The sequence below is a fragment of the Haliotis asinina genome, chromosome 11 (assembly GCF_037392515.1).
Source record: "Haliotis asinina isolate JCU_RB_2024 chromosome 11, JCU_Hal_asi_v2, whole genome shotgun sequence".
In the NCBI taxonomy this organism is placed as follows: domain Eukaryota; kingdom Metazoa; phylum Mollusca; class Gastropoda; order Lepetellida; family Haliotidae; genus Haliotis; species Haliotis asinina.
The window spans coordinates 43,580,352-43,590,141 of NC_090290.1; positions in this window are offsets into that span (position 1 = coordinate 43,580,352).

Genomic DNA, 9,790 nt, shown 5'->3' on the forward strand with positions numbered 1-9,790 from the left:
TAGCATGGTAGGTGTAGCATGGTAGGTGTAGTATGGTATTTGTAGCATGGTAGGTTAAGCATGGTAGGTGTAGCATTGTAGGTGTAGGTTGGTAGTTGTAATATGGTATTTGTAGCAAGGTAGGTGCAGCATGGTAAGTGTAGCATGGTAGGTTTAGTATGGTAGGTCTAGCATGGTAGGTGTAGTATTCTAGATGTAGGTGTAGCGTCTTAGGTGTAGGATATTAGGTTTTGTATGGTACGCGTAGTTTGTTAGGTATAGTGTGGTAGGTATAACGTGGCAGGTGTAGTATGTTATGTGTAGCATTGTATTTGTATCATTGTAGGTGTAGTATTTTAGCTTTAGTATGCTAGGTGTATTTTTTCATGTTAAGTATGGTAGGTGTAGAATGGTAGGTGAAGGGTGGTAGGTGTAGTGTGGTAGATGTAGCATGGTAGGTTGAGCATGGTAGGTGTAGCATTGTATGTGTAGGATAGTAAGTGTAATATGGTAGGTGTAGAATGGTAGGTGTAGCAAGGATGGTGTAGTATTTTAGGTGTAGCATGGTATTTGTAGTGTTTTTATTCGAAGCATGGTAGGTGTAGGAATTTACTTTCAGCATTGTGGGTGTAGCGTGGTAGGTGTAGTTTCGTAGTGGTGGTATGTTAGGTTTAGTATGGTAGGTGTAGCCTGGTAGGTGTAGTGTGGCAGATGTAGTATGTTAGGTGTAGGATTGTATTTGTAGCATGTTAGGTGTAGTATGGTAGGTGTGATATGTTAGGTTTAGCATGGTAGGTGTAGCATGGTAGGTCTGGCATTGTAAGTGTACCGTGGTATATGTAGGATGGTAGGTTCAGCATGGTAGTGTTAGCATTGTATGTTTATGATAGTAAGTGTAGCATGGTAGGTGTAGCATGGTAGGTTTAGTATGGTACGTGTTGCGTGATAGGTATAGTCTGGTAGGTGTAGTGTGGCAGGTGTAGTATGTTAGGTGTAGCATTGTATTTGTAGCATGGTAGGTGTAATATGGTAGGTGTAGTGTTTTGAGGTTTAGTATGGTAGGTGTAGTATGGTAGGTGTAACAATGAAGGTGTAGTATGTTAGGTGTAGCATGGTAGGTGTAGTGTTTTAGGTGAAGCATGGTACGTGTAGTATGGTAGGTGTAGTATTCTAGGTGTGAGAACGTAGGTGTAGCATGGTAGGTGTAGTGGTTTAGTTTTAGTATGCTAGGTGTAGCACGTTAGGTGTAGTATGGTAGGTGTACTATGGTAGGTGTAGTATGTTAGATGTAGTTTTTCAGTTTTAGCATGGTAGGTGTAGCATGGTAGGTGTAGTGTGGTAGGTATAGCATTGTTGGTTGAGCGTGGTAGGTGTAGCATTGCATTTGTTGGATAGTAAGTTTAATATGGTAGATGTAGCATGGTAGGTTTAGCGTTGTAGTTGTATCGTGGTGACTGTAGTATTGTAGGTGTATTGTTTTGTGTAGTGTGGTACTGATCGTGTGTTAGGTGTAGCTTTGACGTTTTTACGCGGTATTTGTAGTGTTGTACGTTTGAGATGGGTGGTGGTGTAAGGTGATGATTAGGGCTACGTTGTAGCTGTTACGTCATTGATGTTACAGTAGTGAAGGTGTAGTGTGGTAGATGTGTGGTAGGTGTAGTATGCTAGGTGTAGTATGGTATTCGTAGCATGTTAGGTGTAGCATGGTAGGTGTAGTATGGTAGTTGGAGCATGGTAGGTGTGTCATGTGGTACGTGTATAGCAGTAGATATAGTAGTAGATATAGCAGTAGATATAGCAGTAGGTATAGCGGTAGGTATAGCAGTAGATATAGTAGTAGATATAGCGGTAGATATAGCGGTAGATATAGCAGTAGATATAGCAGTAGATATAGCAGAAGGTATAGCAGTAGGTATAGCAGTAGGTATAGCAGTAGACATAGCGGTAGGTATATCGGTAGGTATAGCAGTAGATATAGTAGTAGATATAGGAGTAGATATAGCAGTAGATATAGCGGTAGATATAGCAGTAGATATAGCAGTAGGTATAGCAGAAGGTATAGCAGTAGATATAGCAGTAGGTATAGCTGTGGATATAGCAGTAGATATAGCAGTAGATATAGCAGTAGATATAGCAGTAGGTATAGCAGTAGGTATAGCAGTAGATATATCGGTAGGTATATCGGTAGGTATAGCAGTAGATATAGGAGTAGATATAGCAGTAGGTATAGCAGTAGATATAGCAGTAGATATAGCAGTAGGTATAGCAGTAGATATAGCAGTAGGTATAGCGGTAGATGTAGCAGTAGATATAGTAGTAGATATAGGAGTAGATATAGCGGTAGATATAGCGGTAGATATAGCAGTAGATATAGCAGTAGGTATAGCGGTAGGTATAGCAGTAGATATAGGAGTAGATAAAGCAGTAGGTATAGCAGTAGATATAGCAGTAGATATAGTAGTAGGTATAGCAGTAGATATAGCAGTAGGTGTAGCAGTAGATATAGCAGTAGATATAGCAGTAGATATAGCAGTAGGTATAGCAGTAGATATAGTAGTAGATACAGTAGTAGATATAGCATTAGATATAGCGGTAGGTATAGCAGTAGATATAGCAGTAGATATAGCGGTTGATAGAGCAGTAGATATAGCGGTAGATATAGCAGTAGATATAGCAGTAGATATAGCGGTAGATGTAGCAGTAGATATAGCTGTGGATATAGTAGTAGGTATAGTAGTAGATATAGTAGTAGATATAGTAGTAGATATAGGAGTAGATATAGCAGTAGGTATAGCAGTAGATATAGTAGTAGATATAGTAGTAGATATAGGAGTAGATATAGCAGTAGGTATAGCAGTAGATATAGCGGTAGATATAGTAGTAGGTATAGTAGTAGATTTGGCAGTAGATATAGCAGTAGGTATAGCAGTAGATATAGTAGTAGATATAGTAGTAGATATAGGAGTAGATATAGCAGTAGGTATAGCAGTAGATATAGTAGTAGATATAGTAGTAGATATAGGAGTAGATATAGCAGTAGGTATAGCAGTAGATATAGCGGTAGATATAGTAGTAGGTATAGCAGTAGATTTGGCAGTAGATATAGCAGTAGGTATAGCAGTAGATATAGTAGTAGATATAGTAGTAGATATAGGAGTAGATATAGCAGTAGGTATAGCAGTAGATATAGTAGTAGATATAGTAGTAGATATAGGAGTAGATATAGCAGTAGGTATAGCAGTAGATATAGCGGTAGATATAGTAGTAGGTATAGCAGTAGATTTGGCAGTAGACATAGCAGTAGGTATAGCAGTAGATATAGTAGTAGATATAGTAGTAGATATAGGAGTAGATATAGCAGTAGGTATAGCAGTAGATATAGCGGTAGATATAGCAGTAGGTATAGCAGTAGATATAGCAGTAGATATAGCAGTAGGTATAGCAGTAGATATAGTAGTAGGTATAGTAGTAGATATAGGAGTAGATATAGCAGTAGATATAGCAGTAGATATAGCGGTAGATATAGCTGTGGATATAACAGTAGATATAGCGGTTGATATAGCAGTAGATATAGCAGTAGGTATAGCAGTAGGTATAGCAGTAGATATAGCAGTAGGTATAGCAGTAGATATAGCAGTAGATATAGGAGTAGGTATAGCAGTAGATATAGCAGTAGATATAGTAGTAGATATAGCAGTAGATATAGCAGTAGATATAGCAGTAGATGTAGCGGTAGATATAGCTGTAGGTATAGCAGTAGATATAGCAGTAGATATAGCAGTAGGTATAGCGGTAGGTATAGCAGTAGATATAGCAGTAGATATAGTAGTAGATATAGTAGTAGATATAGCAGTAGATATAGCAGTAGATATAGCAGTAGATATAGCGGTAGATATAGCTGTAGGTATAGCAGTAGATATAGCAGTAGATATAGCAGTAGGTATAGCAGTAGATATAGTAGTGGATGTAGTAGTAGATATAGGAGTAGATATAGCAGTAGATATAGCAGTAGATATAGCGGTAGATATAGCAGTAGATATAGCGGTAGATGTAGCAGTAGATATAGTAGTAGACATAGTAGTAGATATAGCAGTAGACATAGCAGTAGATATAGCAGTAGATATAGTAGTAGGTATAGCAGTAGGTATAGCAGTAGATATAGTAGTAGATACAGTAGTAGATATAGCAGTAGACATAGCAGTAGATATAGCAGTAGATATAGTAGTAGGTATAGCAGTAGGTATAGCAGTAGATATAGGAGTAGATATAGCAGTAGATATAGCAGTAGATATAGCGGTAGATATAGCAGTAGATATAGCAGTAGATATAGCGGTAGATGTAGCTGTGGATATAGCAGTAGATATAGCAGTAGGGATGGCAGTAGATATAGCAGTAGGGATAGCAGTAGATATAGCGGTAGATATAGCAGTAGGTATAGGAGTAGATATAGTAGTAGGTATAGTAGTAGATATAGGAGTAGATATAGCAGTAGGTATAGCAGTAGATGTAGCAGTAGATATAGCAGTAGGTATAGCGGTAGGTATAGCAGTAGATATAGCAGTAGGTATAGCAGTAGATATAGTAGTAGGTATAGTAGTAGATATAGCGGTAGGTATAGCAGTAGATATAGCAGTAGATATAGCAGTAGGTATAGCAGTAGGTATAGCAGTAGATGTAGGAGTAGGGATAGCGGTAGGTATAGTAGTAGATGTAGGAGTAGATATAGCAGTAGGTATAGCAGTAGATATAGCAGTAGATATAGCGGTAGATATAGCAGTAGGTATAGCAGTAGATATAGCAGTAGGTATAGGAGTAGATATAGTAGTAGGTATAGCGGTAGATATAGCAGTAAGTATAGCAGTAGATATAGCAGTAGGTATAGCAGTAGATATTGTAGTAGGTATAGCGGTAGGTATAGCAGTAGATATAGCAGTAGGTATAGCGGTAGGTATAGCAGTAGATATAGCAGTAGATATAGCAGTAGATATAGCGGTAGGTATAGCAGTAGGTATAGCAGTAGATATAGCGGTAGGCATAGTAGTAGATATAGTAGTAGGGAAAGCAGTAGATATAGCAGTAGGGATAGCAGTAGATATAGCAGTAGGGATAGCAGTAGATATAGCGGTAGATATAGGAGTAGGTATAGCAGTAGATATAGTAGTAGGTATAGGGGTAGATATAGGAGTAGATATAGCAGTAGGTATAGCAGTAGATATAGCAGTAGATATAGCAGTAGTTATAGCGGTAGGTATAGCAGTAGATATAGTAGTAGATATAGCAGTAGATATAGCGGTAGGTATAGCAGTAGATATAGCAGTAGATATAGCAGTAGATATAGCAGTAGATATAGCAGTATTTATAGCAGTAGTTATAGCAGTAGATATAGCAGTAGATATAGCAGTAGATATAGCAGTAGTTATAGCAGTAGGTATAGCAGCAGATATAGCAGTAGGTATAGCGGTAGGTATAGCAGTAGGTGTAGCAGTAGATATAGCAGTAGATATAGCAGTAGGTACAACAGTAGATATAGTAGTAGATATAGTAGTAGATATAGGAGTAGATATAGCAGTAGATATAGCAGTAGGGATAGCAGTAGATATAGCAGTCGGTATAGCAGTAGGTGTAGCAGTAGATATAGCAGTAGGTATAGCAGTAGATATAGCAGTAGGTGTAGCAGTAGATATAGTAGTAGATTTAGCAGTAGATATAGCAGTAGGTATAGCAGTAGATATAGTAGTAGATACAGTAGTAGATATAGCAGTAGATATAGCGGTAGGTATAGCAGTAGATATAGCAGTAGATATAGCGGTTGATATAGCAGTAGATATAGCGGTAGATATAGCAGTAGATATAGCAGTAGATATAGCGGTAGATGTAGCAGTAGATATAGCTGTGGATATAGTAGTAGGTATAGTAGTAGATTTAGCAGTAGGTATAGCAGAAGATATAGTAGTAGATATAGTAGTAGATATAGGAGTGGATATAGCAGTAGGTATAGGGGTAGATGTAGCGGTAGATGTAGCAGTAGGTATAGCGGTAGATATAGCAGTAGGTATAGCAGTAGATATAGCAGTAGGTATAGCAGTAGATATAGTAGTAGGTATAGCGGTAGGTATAGCAGTAGATATAGCAGTAGGTATAGCGGTAGGTATAGCAGTAGATATAGCAGTAGATATAGCAGTAGATATACCGGTAGGTATAGCAGTAGGTATAGCAGTAGATATAGCGGTAGGTATAGTAGTAGATATAGTAGTAGGTATAGCAGTAGATATAGCAGTAGGGATAGCAGTAGATATAGCAGTAGGGATAGCAGTAGATATAGCGGTAGATATAGCAGTAGGTATAGTAGTAGATATAGTAGTAGGTATAGTAGTAGATATAGGAGTAGATATAGCAGTGGGTATAGCAGTAGATATAGCAGTAGATATAGCAGTAGATATAGCAGTAGGTATAGCAGTAGATATAGCAGTAGATATAGCAGTAGGTATAGCAGTAGATATAGCAGTAGGTATAGCAGTAGATATAGCGGTAGATATAGCAGTAGATATAGCAGTAGGTATAGCAGTAGGTATAGCAGCAGATATAGCAGTAGGTATAGCGGTAGGTATAGCAGTAGGTATAGCAGTAGATATAGCAGTAGATATAGCAGTAGGTATAGCAGTAGATATAGTAGTAGATATAGTAGTAGATATAGGAGTAGATATAGCAGTAGATATAGCAGTAGGTATAGCAGTAGATATAGCGGTAGGTATGTCGGTAGGTATAGCAGTAGACATAGTAGTAGATATAGGAGTAGGTATAGCAGTAGATATAGCAGTAGATATAGCGGTGGGTATAGCAGTAGACATAGGAGTAGATATAGCCGTAGGTATAGCAGTAGATAGAGCAGCAGATATAGCAGTAGGTATAGCAGTAGATATAGTAGTAGGTATAGCGGTAGGTATAGGAGTAGATATAGTAGTAGATATAGGAGTAGATATAGCGGTAGATATAGTAGTAGATATAGGAGTAGATATAGCAGTAGATACAGTAGTAGGTATAGCAGTAGGTATAGCAGTAGATATAGCGGTAGGTATATCGGTAGGTATAGCAGTAGATATAGTAGTAGATATAGGAGTAGATATAGCAGTAGATATAGCGGTAGATATAGCAGTAGATATAGCAGTAGGTGTAGCAGTAGGTATAGCAGTAGATGTAGCAGTAGGTATAGCAGTAGATGTAGCAGTAGGTGTAGCAGTAGATATAGCGGTAGATATAGCAGTAGATATAGCAGTAGATATAGCAGTAGGTATAGCAGTAGATGCAGCAGTAGGTATAGCAGTAGGTATAGCAGTAGACATAGTAGTAGATGTAGCAGTAGATATAGCTGTAGGTATAGCAGTAGATATAGCAGTAGGTATAGCGGTAGGTATAGCAGTAGATATAGTAGTAGATATAGGAGTAGATATAGCAGTAGATATAGCAGTAGATATAGCAGTAGATATAGCAGTAGATATAGTAGTAGGTATAGCAGTAGATATAGCAGTAGGTATAGCAGTAGATATAGCGGTAGATATAGCAGTAGATATAGCAGTAGGTATAGCAGTAGGTATAGCAGCAGATATATCAGTAGGTATGGCGGTAGGTATAGCAGTAGGTATAGCAGTAGATATAGCAGTATGAAATAGCAGTAGGTATAGCAGTAGATATAGTAGTAGATATAGAAGTAGATATAGGAGTAGATATAGCAGTAGATATAGCAGTAGATATAGCAGTAGATATAGCAGTAGATATAGCGGTAGATATAGCAGTAGACATAGCAGTAGGGACAGCAGTAGATATAGCAGTAGGTACAGTAGTAGGTATAGCAGTAGATATAGTAGTAGGTATAGCAGTTGATATAGCAGTAGGTGTAGCAGTAGATATAGCAGTAGATATAGCAGTAGATATAGCAGTAGGTATAGCAGTAGATATAGTAGTAGATACAGTAGTAGATATAGCAGTAGATATAGCGGTAGGTATAGCAGTAGATATAGCAGTAGATATAGCGGTTGATATAGCAGTAGATATAGCGGTAGATATAGCAGTAGATATAGCAGTAGATATAGCGGTAGATGTAGCAGTAGATATAGCTGTGGACATAGTAGTAGACATAGTAGTAGGTATAGCGGTAGATATAGCAGTAGGTGTAGCAGTAGATATAGCAGTAGGTATAGCAGTAGATATAGTAGTAGGTATAGCGGTAGGTATAGCAGTAGATATAGCAGTTGGTATAGCGGTAGGTATAGCAGTAGATATAGCAGTAGATATAGCAGTAGATATAGCAGTAGGTATAGCAGTAGGTATAGCAGTAGATATAGTAGTAGGTATAGTAGTAGATATAGGAGTAGATATAGCAGTAGATATAGCAGTAGATATAGCGGTTGATATAGCTGTGGATATAACAGTAGATATAGCGGTTGATATAGCAGTAGATATAGAAGTAGGTATAGCAGTAGGTATAGCAGTGGATATAGCGGTAGGTATAGCAGTAGATATAGCAGTAGATATAGTAGTAGATATAGTAGTAGATATAGGAGTAGATATAGCAGTAGATATAGCAGTAGATATAGCAGTAGATATAGCTGTAGGTATAGCAGTAGATTTGGCAGTAGATATAGCAGTAGGTATAGCAGTAGATATAGTAGTGGATATAGTAGTAGATATAGGAGTAGATATGGCAGTAGATATAGCAGTAGATATAGCGGTAGATATAGCAGTAGATATAGCGGTAGATGTAGCAGTAGATATAGTAGTAGGTATAGTAGTAGATATAGTAGTAGACATAGTAGTAGATATAGCAGTAGATATAGCAGTAGGCATAGCAGTAGATATAGTAGTAGGTATAGCGGTAGGTATAGCAGTAGATGTAGCAGTAGGTATAGCGGTAGGTATAGCAGTAGATATAGCAGTAGATATAGCAGTAGATATAGCGGTAGATATCGCTGTGGATATAGCAGTAGATATAGCAGTAGGGATGGCAGTAGATATAGCAGTAGGGATAGCAGTAGATATAGCGGTAGATATAGCAGTAGGTATAGGAGTAGATATAGTAGTAGGTATAGTAGTAGATATAGGAGTAGATATAGCAGTAGGTATAGCAGTAGATGTAGCAGTAGATATAGCAGTAGGTATAGCGGAAGGTATAGCAGTAGATATAGCAGTAGGTATAGCAGTAGATATAGTAGTAGGTATAGCGGTAGGTATAGCAGTAGATATAGCAGTTGGTATAGCGGTAGGTATAGCAGTAGATATAGCAGTAGATATAGCAGTAGATATAGCAGTAGATATAGCAGTAGGTATAGCAGTAGGTATAGCAGTGGATATAGCGGTAGGTATAGCAGTAGATATAGCAGTAGATATAGTAGTAGATATAGTAGTAGATATAGGAGTAGATATAGCAGTAGATATAGCAGTAGATATAGCGGTAGATATAGCTGTAGGTATAGCAGTAGATTTGGCAGTAGATATAGCAGTAGGTATAGCAGTAGATATAGTAGTGGATATAGTAGTAGATATAGGAGTAGATATGGCAGTAGATATAGGAGTAGATATAGCGGTAGATATAGCAGTAGATATAGCGGTAGATGTAGCAGTAGATATAGTAGTAGGTATAGTAGTAGATATAGTAGTAGATATAGTAGTAGATATAGCAGTAGATATAGCAGTAGGCATAGCAGTAGATATAGTAGTAGGTATAGCGGTAGGTATGGCAGTAGATGTAGCAGTAGGTATAGCGGTAGGTATAGCAGTAGATATAGCAGTAGATATAGCAGTACATATAGCGGTAGAT